The sequence below is a fragment of the Prionailurus bengalensis genome, chromosome E4 (assembly GCF_016509475.1).
Source record: "Prionailurus bengalensis isolate Pbe53 chromosome E4, Fcat_Pben_1.1_paternal_pri, whole genome shotgun sequence".
In the NCBI taxonomy this organism is placed as follows: Eukaryota; Metazoa; Chordata; class Mammalia; order Carnivora; family Felidae; genus Prionailurus; species Prionailurus bengalensis.
The window spans coordinates 45,243,262-45,257,527 of record NC_057360.1 but is presented as its reverse complement, the minus strand read 5'-3'; positions in this window follow the sequence as shown (position 1 = coordinate 45,257,527).

The following is a 14,266-nucleotide window of genomic DNA, read 5'->3' as shown; positions in this document are numbered from 1 at the left end:
GGTTCATGTTGCTATAGAAATTAATTCTAATTTGCATATCAATCTAAGTTGATATTACTATGAGGTATAGTTGACCTTTGCTTTTTTTCTAAACACTTGTGTTGCTTTCATCTGCAGATTTTTGAAAATACAATTAGAGAGGTTGCTTAAGCCTTTAACCTTATGTTAATCAAAGTAAGAATTTATGTACCAAACATAATTAGAGGATGAGAAAATGAACTTCCAGCTAGCACATTGACACTTTCAGTTAACACATATCTTCTTTTCTCATATTTTGACTTAAAATAATTTTTACATTTGCTCTTTGGCATCATAACAGCCGATTGTTGGGCTTATTTAGAAGAATGGTTACATTACATTATAAATGATATTGAAGATGAATAATTACATTATCTGAACCACTTTTTTTTTCAGCAAATATGCATAATTCAGCTATACCTTGACTCTCAGAATCTGAATTCCTGGAGGTGAGACTTAGACATTACATTTTAATTAACTAGTTGGGATTCAGAATTTCTGCTACCAGACACGCTCAGGCACATTTCACATCTGTTCCCCTCCACCACCCTACCTCTGGCACCTATCTCGAGGTGGAAGGAAAGCTTAAACATGATTCAAGGACACAATTAGTACACTGTGCTAATGGGATAGGTTGGGGATTATAAACAGATTTACACTAAGACAAGCAATCTCTTGGCTTCTCCTCCGAGATATCATCCTCTTTCAAATTTATTCCTTTTTTGTATTGGTTCTTTTGTCTTCATCCCCTATGCAACTGGTACAATAAAACAAGTCTCATGCTACCAATCGTTTTGAAAGGACTCCTTTTTATTAAAATTTGTAGCAGACGCAAGGGGACCCATAAGAAAGGAAGTCTTAAGCTAAAATATATTCTTCCTTAGAATATATTTTAATTTCTATTTCTACCATAATTTCTCACCACTGATTCATTCACTCAATCAGTTAACCAGCATTTGTTGAGTTGCTACTGTATGATAGGCAGTATCATAAACATTGTTGGCTAAGCCCTAACAGTGGTCACAGAACCTACTCTCATGGAGATTACTCATGGAGGGAGTGGGCCATAAACAAATCCTAAGGAGGGAAACAATATTTCAATAATCAGAAGTCCTATGAGGGGGAAAATGAACAGTTTAATGGGGATTGGGACTTTGCTGGAGTAAGGGAGTTCAGGTAGTGTTTTAGATAAGTGGTCAGGGAAAGTTGTTAACAAAAAACAAAACAAAACAAAACAAAAAAAAAAGAAAGAAAGAAAAGAAAAGGAGCATACCACAAAGTTATCTGGGAGAAGTGCAGTCCAGGCAGAAGCCTGAAGATGGAGTGTTTGCTCAGTTAAGAGACAGCTGGGAGGCCAGAGGGACTGTACTAGAAAGAAAAAGGAACGGATGTTAGGAAATAATGCCAAACACACAGTGAGTAGGAGACCAAATGTAGCCTTGTAGGTCTGTATACAACATAGACTCTGGCTTTTATTCTTAGTAATTTGACAATCTTTGGGAATTACCATGTCAGAATAGAGAGAGCAGACTTGCCAAATCACATTAAGAATGCTTGGTCAGCCTCTAGCATATGTAAAAAGAATCGCTGATTTACTTACAATATAATATAATTTCTTGTCTAAAATATCCTCTTTGGTAAAGAAATGTAAGTCATCTCACTAAACTAAAATGATACCAGTCTTAAGGCTTGGCCATTTTATTAGTGAATGTTTCAGCAAGAAACAGAATCAAATTCAATTTTTCAAAGAACTTGAATTAGGACAACATTTACAAAAGTGTAGGAATATTATAATGAAACAAACAAAAGATTGATGAACTCAGAGAATAGTAATAATAGTAAGCTATTGCCTCTCCTAGGACTGAAGGGGTCCAGTAGCCTAGTGAGAGATCAGGCCATGAAAGAAAAGCTGCCCAGAGTTGCACTGAAAAACAGCCACTGCCAGGGATCTGACTCAGACCCGACCCATGAACAAGCATAAAACCAGACCTGTCTTACCTTCCACCCTCTAATCTTTTTTTAATTTGTTTTATTTTTTCTTTTTTTGTATTCACATCCAAACTACTTAGCATGTAGTGCAACAATGATTTCAGGAGTAGATTCTTTAGTGCCCCTTACCCATTTAGCCCATCCCCCATCTCCCACACCCCTCCAGTAAACCTCAGTTTGTTCTCCATATTTATGAGTCTCTTCTGTTTCCTCCCCCTCCCTGTTTTTATGTTATTTTTCTTTCCCTTCCCTTACATTCATCTGTTTTGTCTCTTAAAGTCCTCAAATGAGTGGAGTCATATGATTTTTGTCTTTCTCTGACAAATTTCACTTAGCATAATACCCTCCAGTTCCATCTACGTAGTTGCAAATGGCAAGATTTCATTCTTTTTGATTGCTGAGTAATACTCCATTGTATATATATATACCACATCTTCTTTATCCATTCATCCATCGATGGACATTTGGGCTCTTTCCATACTTTGGCTACTGTTGATATTGTTGCTATAAACATGGGGGTGCATGTGTCCCTTTGAAACAACACACCTGTATCCCTTGGATAAATGCCTAGTAGTGCAATTGCTGGGTCATAGGGTAGTTCTATTTTTAGTTTTTTGAGGAACCTCCATACTGTTTTCCAGAGTGGCTGCACCAGCTTGCACTGCCACCAGGAGTGCAAAAGGGTTTCTCTTTCTCCACATCCTTGCCAACACCTGTCATTGCCTGAGTTGTTAATGTTAGCCATTCTGACAGGTGTAAGGGGGTATCTCATGGTGGTTTTGATTTGTATTTCCCTGATGATGAGTGATGTTGAGCATTTTTTCATGTGTCAGTTGGCCATCTGGATGTCTTCGTTGGAGAAGTGTCGATTCATGTCTTTTGCCCATTTCTTCACTGGATTATTTGTTTTTTGAGTGTTGAGTTTGAGAAGTTCTTTATAGATTTTGGATACTAACCCTTTATCTGATATGTCATTTTCAAATATCTTCTCCCATTCTGTCGGTTGCCTTTTAGTTTTGCTGAATGTTTCCTTAGCTGTGCAGAAGCTTTTTATTTTGATGAGGTCCCAATAGTTCATTTCTGCTTTTCTTTCCCTTGCCTCTGGAGATGTGTTGAGTAAGAAGTTGCTGCGGCCAAGATCAAACAGGTTTTTGCCTGCTTTCTCCTCGAGGATTTTGATGGCTTCCTGTCTTACATTGAGCTTGATCCATTTTGAGCTTATTTTTGTGTCTGGTGTAAGAAAGTGGTCCAGGTTCATTGTTCTGCATGTCACTGTCCAGTTTTCCCAGCACTACTTCCTGAACAGACTGTCTTTATTCCATTGGATATTCCTTCCTGCTTTGTCAAAGATTAGTTGGCCATACGTTTGTGGGTCCGTTTCTGGGTTCTCTGTTCTGTTCCATTGTTCTGAGTGTCTGTTCTTGTGCCAGTACCATATTGTTTTGATGATTACAGCTTTGTAGTATAGCTTGAAGTCTGGGATTGTGATGCCTCCTGCTTTGGTTTTCTTTTTCAAGATTGCTTTGGCTATTCAGGGTCTTTTCTGGTTCCATACAAATTTTAGGATTCTTTGTTCTAGCTCTGTGAATAATCCTGGTATTACTTTGATAGGGATTGCATTGAATATATAGATTGCTTTGGGTAGTATCGACATTTTATCAATATTTGTTCTTCCTATCCAGGACAATGGAATCTTTTTCCATTTTTTTGTGTCTTCTTCAATTTCTTTCACAAGATTTCCATAGTTTTCAGTATATAGATTTTTCACCTCTTTGGTTAGATTTATTCCTAGGTATTTTATGGTTTTTTTGTGCAACTGTAAATGGGATCGATTCCTTGATTTCTGTTTCCGTCGCTTCATTGTTGGTGGATAGGAATGCAACCGATTTCTGTGTGATGATTTTATATCCTGCAACTTTGCTGAATTCATGAATCAATTCTAGCAGTTTTTTGGTGGAATCTTTTGGATTTTCCATATAGAGTATCATGTCGTCTGCAAAGAGTGAAAGTTTGACCTCCTCCTGGCTGATTTGGATGCATTTTCTTTCTTTGTGTTGTCTGATTGCAGAGGCTAAGACTTCCAATACTATGTTGAATAACAGTGGTGAGAGTGGACATCCCTGTCTTGTTCCTGACCTTAGGGGGAAAGCTCTCAGTGTTTCCCCTTTGAGGATGATATTAGTGTTGGGTCATTCATACATGGCTTTTATGATGTCAAGGCATGCTCCTTCTATCCCTACTTTCTGGAGGGTTTTTGTCAAGAAAGGATGCTGTCTTTTGTCAAATGCTTTATCTGCATCTATTGAGAAGATCATATGGTTCTTGTCCTTTCTTTTATTGATGTGATGAATCACGTTAATTGTCTTGCAGATATTGAACCAGCCCTGCATCCCAGGTATAAATCCCACTTGGTTGTGGTGAATACTTTTTTAAATGTATTGTTGGATCCTGTTGGCTAATATCTTGTTGAGGATTTTTGCCTCCGTGTTCATCAGGGAAATTGGTCTATCGTTTTCCTTTTTAGTGGGGTCTCTGTCTGGTTTTGGAATCAAGGTAATGCTGGCTTCACAAAAAGGGTTTGGAAGTTTTCCTTCCATGTCTATTTTTTGGAACAGTTTCAAGAGAATAGGTGTTAACCCTTCCTTAAATGTTTGGTAGAATTCCTCTGGAAAGCCATCTGGCCCTGGACTCTTGTTTTTTGGCATATTTTTGATTACTAATTCGATTTCCTTACTGGTTATGGTTCTGTTCAAATTTTCTGTCTCTTCCTGTTTCAATTTTGGTAGAGGATATGTTTCTAGGAATTTGTCCATTTCTTCCAGATTGCCCATTTTATTGACATGTAATTGCTCATAATATTCTCTTATTGTTTTTATTTCTGCTGTGTTGGTTATGATCTCTCCTCTTTCATTCTTGATTTTATTTATTTGGGTCCTTCCCTTTTTCTTTTTGATCAAACTGGCTAGTGGTTTATCAATTTTGTTAATTCTTTCAAAGAACCAGCTTCCACCCTCTAATCTTGTGTCAATTCTTCTCATTACTGGATTGTATGATGTTCTACCTAGATCATGGTAGGTAGATGGTTGATGGTTCAGAGTTGCAGGAAAATTCTCTGATAAATATCCTGGGCCTTGGCCTCAGAGAGCTGCCTCACCGAAGGAAACTTCTCTCTGAAGAACAATGCCCAATAATGATTAGTTGTGGTGGGACTACAAATGGAACCCACTGGAACAATTCTGAAGGGCCAGTCGCAGCTCCAGAGCTCACCCTCAATGACTGAGGCTTCAGATGTCCTCACATAGTAGGACAGCATCTTCCTTGGCCAATACTGCCTACTTGACTTCCTTGCAAGTGTATCTTTCAAAGGAATTCCCCATTGATCTCCAAACAACTCACCATCTCAAAGTCTATTTTTAAGTAATTCAATATCAGGCACTCTCATTCGCTGAACCAATCCCAACTCAGCCAGCAAGAGAGCTGAGGCAGTGAATGTCATAGCAGCCAGTCTGCCTAAGCTCAAAGCAGAGGAAAGACAGACTGAGAATGAAAAGGAATGAAAGTAGGGTTGGGGTAAAAAGGCTGAATAATAAATAATCATCCACAAAATCTGGAAGAGTCACTTATGTTTTATAAATTATGACTTTTTTCCTTGTTCATAAGTTTACATAAAATTTAAAAACAGCCCTCAAAATTCAGTAATACATAGGATATTATTCTAATAAACATTTTCTACAAATACCTGCATTTTTACTGCACCTTATACCTTTGAGTTTCAATGTCTAAATATGACACCAATAATTGTGTCATGACACCCATAAAATATCTGAGATGTTCCAAGCTTCTCTTTTAAATTTTCTGTTTCTTCCGCAAGTCTTCTGATTATATAAATATAGTAAAAAATAATATGTGTCCTAAAATAGCTGTGGAAATGCTAAAAGGCCCTATCCAATGTTCCCTCAATTGTAGACATAAGACATATTAAGATGGACATGAGAGAAGTATAAAACAGTGTCTTAAAAGCTCTATTCCAGGGGTGTCTGGGTGGCTCAGAAGGTTAAATGGCCAACTCTTGGTTTTGCCTGGGGTCATGATCTCACAGCTCATGATCTCACAGTACATGGGTTCAAGCCTCACATCAGGCTCTGAGTTGCTTGGGATTCTGTCTCTCCCTCTCTCTCTGCCCCCTCCCCTACTTGTGCTCTTTCTGTATCTCAAAATAAATAAACTTACAAAAAAAAAAAAAAGAAATGGTTCCATAATGCTGAAATGGTTTTATTTTTCAACAATTAAAATTCTATGATTTAGACTCATTGCAGAGATTGTTCAAAATCGAGTAGGATAAATTAGGTAGATCAAGCAACAATCAGAAAAGCACAGCTTGATGAGCTTACGGTTTATGCAACTCTTTCATGGACCTCACTAACCTCAAAAATGTCAAAAAATAAAGAAAGACTTGCACCTAAGGAGGAAAACTAACAGATGCAGCAAAAAACCTTTGAATCGATGGATGACTTAACCTTGCTTCATCCATCCTCCCAGCCTCCATCATTCAGCAAAGAGATGGTTGCTTCCGTTAAAAGGCAAATTGGACTTACAGACATTGTATATTTTGTTTTGTTTTTTTAACATGGGATAAAATGTTTGTGTTACTCTGTTGATCCAGTAAAAACAAGATCATTTTTTACCAGATAGTGAAAAGAATTTCTCAAGACACATCTTTGTAGGCAATAAGTGTGGGAATATGTGTATTAGATAAAAGCACAGAGAATCCATCTTTGGTGAAAAGATGTAGCATTAACATAGGATATATATATATATATATATATATATCCTAATTTTTGAAGAAAAAAAGAGAAAGTAAAATCGTCTGGTGTGGGGTTTTTTTGTTGTTGTTGTTAAATTTTGTTTTCTGGTTAGCCTTTGCCAGATTAAAGAAGTTCTCCTCTGTATTTACTTTGCTAAAAGATCATGAGGTTGTTACTCTTTTTATAATGAATGAATGCTGAATTTTTGTAAATATTATTTCTGCTTCTACTAAGGTGAACACATTGTTTTATTTTTTAATCAGTTGATATATTGACTTACATTGTTTGATTTTTAATGTCCAATGAAACTTGCATTCCCTGAGATACATCAAATTTGTTCAAGATATATTTTCCTATTCATGTATTTTCTGATTTGGGCTTGCAATTATTTTTGAGAATTTTTACACCTATTTTTATATGAAATTGGCTAGTAATTCTCCTTTCTTATACTATCCTTATCAGAGTTGAGTGTCAAGGTTTTCCAGTCTCATGAAATGAGTTGAGCTTTCTTGTTCTATTTTCTAGAAGATCTTCCATAATATTAAAAATATTCCTTTCTTGTTTGTTCAGTTATAAAAAAGTTAAGTTGTCATGACCTTGAGGTTTACTTGTAGAAAAATATTGATGGCATTCAATATTTTAAAAAATATAGAATACTCATTTAATTTTTTATTCCACAGTCAGTTCTGATAAGTTGTTCATTTCATATCTATTTTCAAATGTATTGCTATTAGTTTATATTTCTTTATATGATCTATTTAAACTCTATTCCACCTGTAGTCAACCACTCTTTCATTGCTAATATTTATACTTTTTCTCTCTTTTTGTCTCTTCATAAGTAGCCACTGTTTTGTCAATTGTACTATTCATTTCAAAGAAACATTTTTTTTGCCTTTGTTGAACTTTTTGTTGCATGTATGTTTTCTACTTATTTTTCTCTGTTTTTATGTTTATTTATTTATTTTGAGAGAGAAAGAGAGAACCTGAGCTGGGGGAGGGGCAGAGGGAGAAGAGAGAGAGAATCCCAAGCAGGATCCCTGCTCAGTGCTGAGCCCAACAAGACCCAGTCTCACACACCCTGAGGTCATGACCTGAGCCAAAATCAAGAGTCAGATGCTTAGCCGAATGAACCACCCTGGTGCCCCTGTTTATTTTTCTCTTAAAGTTTTCTTCTGTATACTTTTTGGATCTGTTTTGCAACCTTTTGAAGTAATACTTGATTTCTATGTTATACATTTAAAATTATAAATTTCTCAAAATGCTGCTTTAGTTATTTCAAATAAGATTTGGTATGCATTATTTTGTTATCCATTAAAACATTTTTTAATTTTTTTTTGAGAAGGAGAAAGAGAGAAAGTGGAGGAAGGACAGAGAGAGAGGGAAAGAGAATCTTAAGTAGTCTCCATGCCCAGCGCAGAGCCCAACACTGGCTCTATCTGTTAGATCATGACCCGAGCAGAAATCAAAAGTTGGACACTTAAACAACTGAGCCACCCTGGTGCCCCTAAAATGTTTTTCTTAATACATTCATGTTCTTTGTAATATCCAAACATATGGAGGATATATTATTTATAGTTTGCCACTGATTTATAATATAATTTGTACTGTATTCAAAAAATATACTTTGATTTCACTGTTGAAGGTTTTTTGTGATTTGCTTTTTTGGACTAGTATGTTTGTATGCCATATTTTACAGTGTTTGCAAATGTCCTTTGTAGGTTTGAAAAATAATATATAATCTAGAGTTCTTAGGTATAGTAGTCTAATTTGTCCATTAGGTCAAAATGATTCATTATAATTGTTCAAGTCTTCTAAATCCTAACTTTTTTGGTCTATTTTCTACTTTTTAAAACTTAATATCTATTTTTATAGAAGATTATCTTATTTTTCTAATGAAATAAATTGTATCTACTTTAGAGATACTTTACTGATTTCCAAAGGAAGTTGAGCAAAGCAGGTAATTACAGAAAGAACACAAGTCACCTATCTTCCCATGTACTTATTCCACCAAGCTATAAACTATTTTTATAGAGCAGATTTAGGTTACTGATAAGTGAATGTATTTGAATCTATTCAAACAGTTTCAACCAACTTCTATTTCTGCCCTACCAGAAAAGTTTATTTACCTCACAGCCGTGAAAGAATTTCTTTAAAATACAGGATACATTGTTCATTTGAATTTCAGATAATGAATAATGTTTTACCATAAGTACATCCCATATAATATTGGGGACCTATTTATTTTTTAAATGTATTCATTGTTTATCTGAATTTGAAATTTAACTGGATAGCCTGTGGTTTTTACTTGTTAAATCTAGAAGTTCCTCCTCTGCCCAAAACTTCCCAATGGCCTCCCTCCTCTCAGGGAGTAAAAGCCAAAGTAAAAACCTTTGTGGACATGGGAATCCATGCTCTGACCTTGAACTAACTCTTGGGTCTCGCTTTCTATAATAACATCCCAGTGTTATTCCAAAATATCCACATTGCCCTTCTTGCTATACCTGGACTACATCAAACACACTTCTGCCCCAGGGCCATTCTCACTTTCTTCAGGTGCCTGTGAAAATGGGTCACTTTTTGAGAGAGCTCCTCCCTGACCAGCTTATATAAAATAGCAATCATTTCCATATTCCCTGCCCTCACTCTCTTATCTTTCTTTCAGATACTTATCACCATCTGATGTTATCTAATTATTTTGCTGCCTCTCTTCCAATTAGATTTAGGCTCTATGAGGTCAAAGACTTTGTTTTTTTCACACTTGTATATACAAGGCCTAGAACTACACCGACATGTAGCTCAATACATTTTTGCAGATGGAATAAATGGAATAAAAAATTGTGTATCCATAAAGTAACATAATGTTTGCCATTTATAGTATTTTTTCCAGTGTACCATCACTCTAAGCATTGTATACACAACTCAAAGGGATTTTACTAAGAGAATTAAGGTGATTTAAATGATTGTTCAACCAAAACTATATTTAATCTTCAACTGGAAAAAGTAATACTTATTTAGGTGGGGGAAACAGCATTTATTTTCATGTCTTCTTATGATTTATTTAAAATTAAGCAAATAAGTAAGAGACATTGAAGTTAATGACACTATCATTCTACTAGATACAGTGTTGAAAGCAATTAAGATTTTTTAAATAAATTTTAAATACACTCACTTATAATTTTAAATTTATTCATGCAATTATTTTGATTCGTCAATGTTTTTACATCAACTTCTATGTTTTTAAAAAATCTGATTACAAGTTCTTTTTAAAAATCAACATAGTATAGAGTATCATAGTAAGGTCAGAGATGCATATAAACCTATCCTCACTAATGATGAAAACTAGCCTCATAAGTCCAGTGATACTTAATGATTGTACTTTAAGAAGATATTCTGAGACTGGGTTGGAGTTCCAAGTAACAGCTCATTCAGTTCACCCTCACCTGCTAAGGCATAGTATCTAAAGAATAATATAATGCCAACCAAAAGTGGTTGTGCCCAGTGGCTTACAACTTCAGCTATACACTGTGACAACCCACTACATAAATAGTCAGACCATCGAGTTTACATAGCCACCAACAAAGGCCTGCACTTCCCTCAAAGTGAATTCTGTTAAGAATTTGGATAATTTTCTTTCCAGAAGACATGACTTACTTAGAAGCTTCCCATCCTATTACAGATGTCCCAAGAATATTGGGGGAAAGAGGTCCTGATCTCAATTACTTTCCTCCTAAGAGGCTCCTTGACCATGTTCCAAAGGTGATCATAATTTAGTGTTTAGTGTTTAGCATGGCAATCCAAGAATTCCATTCTCTACGGAAATGAGTGTTTACTTGCTTTACATTTGCACAACCAGAAAAACGGCCGTTCAAGGAATTATTCTGTAAGGAAAGTGTGGGCTATGCACCAATCTGGTCTTTATGGAGAAACAGTGCCTCTTCCCAGGTGCTCTGTCACATCATCATGAAAGTATAAGAAAGAAAACATGGAAACACAGCTTCATTAAAAGAAAAAAATTGCTACTACATTCTGATTTCTTTTTTTTTTCATTAAAATTTTTAACATTTATTCATCTTTAAGAGACAGAGAGAGAGAGAGAGAGAGAGAGAGAGAGAGAGCGTGAGTGGGGGAGGAGCAGAGAGAGAAGGAGATACAGAATCTGAAGCAGGCTCCAGGCTCTGAGCTGTCAGCACAGAGGCCAATGCGAGACCCGAACTTACTGACTGCGAGATCATGACCTGAGCCGAAGTTGGACACTTAACAGACTGAGCCACCCAGGCGCCCCCACATTTTGATTTCTTAATTCAAATGTTGTTAACATTTACTCTAACACTTGGTTTAAAATATGACTTTGTAATTAAGATTAAAGTTTAGATATGACCTATTTGCAGAGACTATAATTTGTTGTCAATATTTCTACAGCTTTTGGGTAATCTATCATATTATTAAAATGCTTCACACATAATGAAGGAGAAAAAAATATTGCCTAGTTAGCACTACAAGACTCTTCTCAAACATAACTAATATTTATTTTGAACAAAATTGCTATAGAAAACTAAGTTGTATGAGATTTTATATGATCTCTACAACTACTAGGCAGTATCATACTGTGGAATGACTATGTTTTATTTCATCTGCGACACTATTCTTTTTGGTGGAAAAGATCTCTTAATTATTCTGATTTTAACATTTACCCTGTGGCTTAAATTCTAATAATATTTCTGAAGGCATAAATAAAATAGTTTAGTTCAAGATAGGAGCAATAATCATTCCCAAGTTCTCTCTCATAATGGTTCATTGCAGGGAGAATGCACAAAAAAAATAGGAGGCAAGGACATTTTCCAGGAATTACAGCTGCAGGCTGTACTAATAACCTGGATTGGGGTATCAAATTGACATTTCTGCTCTAGTGACAGCTCCATCTTAACCACTCAGCTCTGCCCTCTGTCTGTCTCTTTATTTCTCCTCTTCCGCTCAGTACTGATTCTACTGCCTCTGTTTCTACGCTTTCTCTCTGGGTATTACATTTAAAACTCCCAAACAGAGAGAATGTGATTGAATTGTTTTGTCACTATCAAATCGAGATCATCCCTGTCAGGTGCATTTGGTTGTTTGGTTTTTGCCTTCCCTTTTAACAAGGGATGCTCTTCATTCCAGTCTAAGATGGCCTTTTGTTTAAGAGGCTGATTCCTGCTTCAGTTACTTATGGAATCAGAGTCAAATGTCAAATCAAAGGGCTGTGAGGGTGAGTTATTTAGAGTTTCCTAGTCTGTTTAGTACTCTAGATATATTTAGCCATAAGCATGGAAGAAATATATTATTTTGGATATATTTTCTTTTTTTTTTTCTGAAATTTATTGACAAATTGGTTTCCATACAACACCCAGTGCTCATCCCAAAAGGTGCCCTCCTCAATACCCATCACCCACCCTCTCCTCCCTCCCACCCCCCATCAACCCTCAGTTTGTTCTCAGTTTTTAACAGTCTCTTATGCTTTGGCTCTCTCCCATTCTAACTTCTTTTTTTTTTTTCCTTCCCCTCCCCCATGGGTTCCTGTTAAGTTTCTCAGGATCCACATAAGAGTGAAACCATATGGTATCTGTCTTTCTCTGTATGGCTTATTTCACTTAGCATCACACTCTCCAGTTCCATCCACGTTGCTACAAAAGGCCATATTTCATTTTTTCTCATTGCCACGTAATATTCCATTGTGTATATAAACCACAATTTCTTTATCCATTCATCAGTGGATGGACATTTAGGCTCTTTCCATAATTTGGCTATTGTTGAGAGTGCTGCTATGAACATTGGGGTACAAGTGGCCCTATGCATCAGTGCTCCTGTATCCCTTGGATAAATTCCTAGCAGTGCTATTGCTGGGTCATAGGGTAGGTCTATTTTTAATTTTCTGAGGAACCTCCACACTGCTTTCCAGAGCGGCTGCACCAATTTGCATTCCCACCAACAGTGCAAGAGGGTTCCCGTTTCTCCACATCCTCTCCAGCATCTATAGTCTCCTGATTTGTTCATTTTGGCCACTCTGACTGGCGTGAGGTGATACCTGAGTGTGGTTTTGATTTGTATTTCCCTGATAAGGAGCGACGCTGAACATCTTTTCATGTGCCTGTTGGCCATCCGGATGTCTTCTTTAGAGAAGTGTCTATTCATGTTTTCTGCCCATTTCTTCACTGGGTTATTTGTTTTTCAGGTGTGGAGTTTGGTGAGCTCTTTATAGATTTTGGATACTAGCCCTTTGTCCGATATGTCATTTGCGAATATCTTTTCCCATTCCGTTGGTTGCCTTTTAGTTTTGTTGGTTGTTTCCTTTGCTGTGCAGAAGCTTTTTATCTTCATAAGGTCCCAGTAATTCACTTTTGCTTTTAATTCCCTTGCCTTTGCGGATGTGTCGAGTAAGAGATTGCTACGGCTGAGGTCAGAGAGGTCTTTTCCTGCTTTCTCCTCTAAGGTTTTGATGGTTTCCTGTCTCACATTTAGGTCCTTTATCCATTTTGAGTTTATTTTTGTGAATGGTGTGAGAAAGTGGTCTAGTTTCAACCTTCTGCATGTTGCTGTCCAGTTCTCCCAGCACCATTTGTTAAAGAGGCTGTCTTTTTTCCATTGGATGTTCTTTCCTGCTTTGTCAAAGATGAGTGGGCCACACGTTTGTGGGTCTAGTTCTGGGGTTTCTATTCTATTCCATTGGTCTATGTGTCTGTTTTGGTGCCAATACCATGCTGTCTTGATGATGACAGCTTTGTAGTAGAGGCTAAAGTCTGGGATTGTGATGCCTCCTGCTTTGGTCTTCTTCTTCAAAATTCCTTTGGCTATTCGGGGCCTTTTGTGGTTCCATATGAATTTTAGGATTGCTTGTTCTAGTTTCGAGAAGAATGCTGGTGCAATTTTGATTGGGATTGCATTGAATGTGTAGATAGCTTTGGGTAGTATTGACATTTTGACAATATTTATTTTTCCAATCCATGAGCAGGGAATGTCTTTCCATTTCTTTAAATCTTCTTCAATTTCCTTCATAAGCTTTCTATAGTTTTCAGCATACAGATCCTTTACATCTTTGGTTAGATTTATTCCTAGCTATTTTATGCTTCTTGGTGCAATTGTGAATGGGATCAGTTTCTTTATTTGTCTTTCTGTTGCTTCATTGTTAGTGTATAAGAATGCAACTGATTTCTGTACATTGATTTTGTATCCTGCAACTTTGCTGAAGTCCTGTATCAGTTCTAGCAGACTTTTGCTGGAGTCTATTGGATTTTCCATGTATAATATCATGTCATCTGCAAAAAGCGAAAGCTTGACTTCATCTTTGCCAATTTGGATGCCTTTGATTTCCTTTTGTTGTCTGATTGCTGATGCTAGAACTTCCAGCACTATGTTAAACAGCGGCGGTGAGAGTGGGCATCCTTGTCGTGTTCCTGATCTCAGGGAAAAAGCTCTCAGTTTTT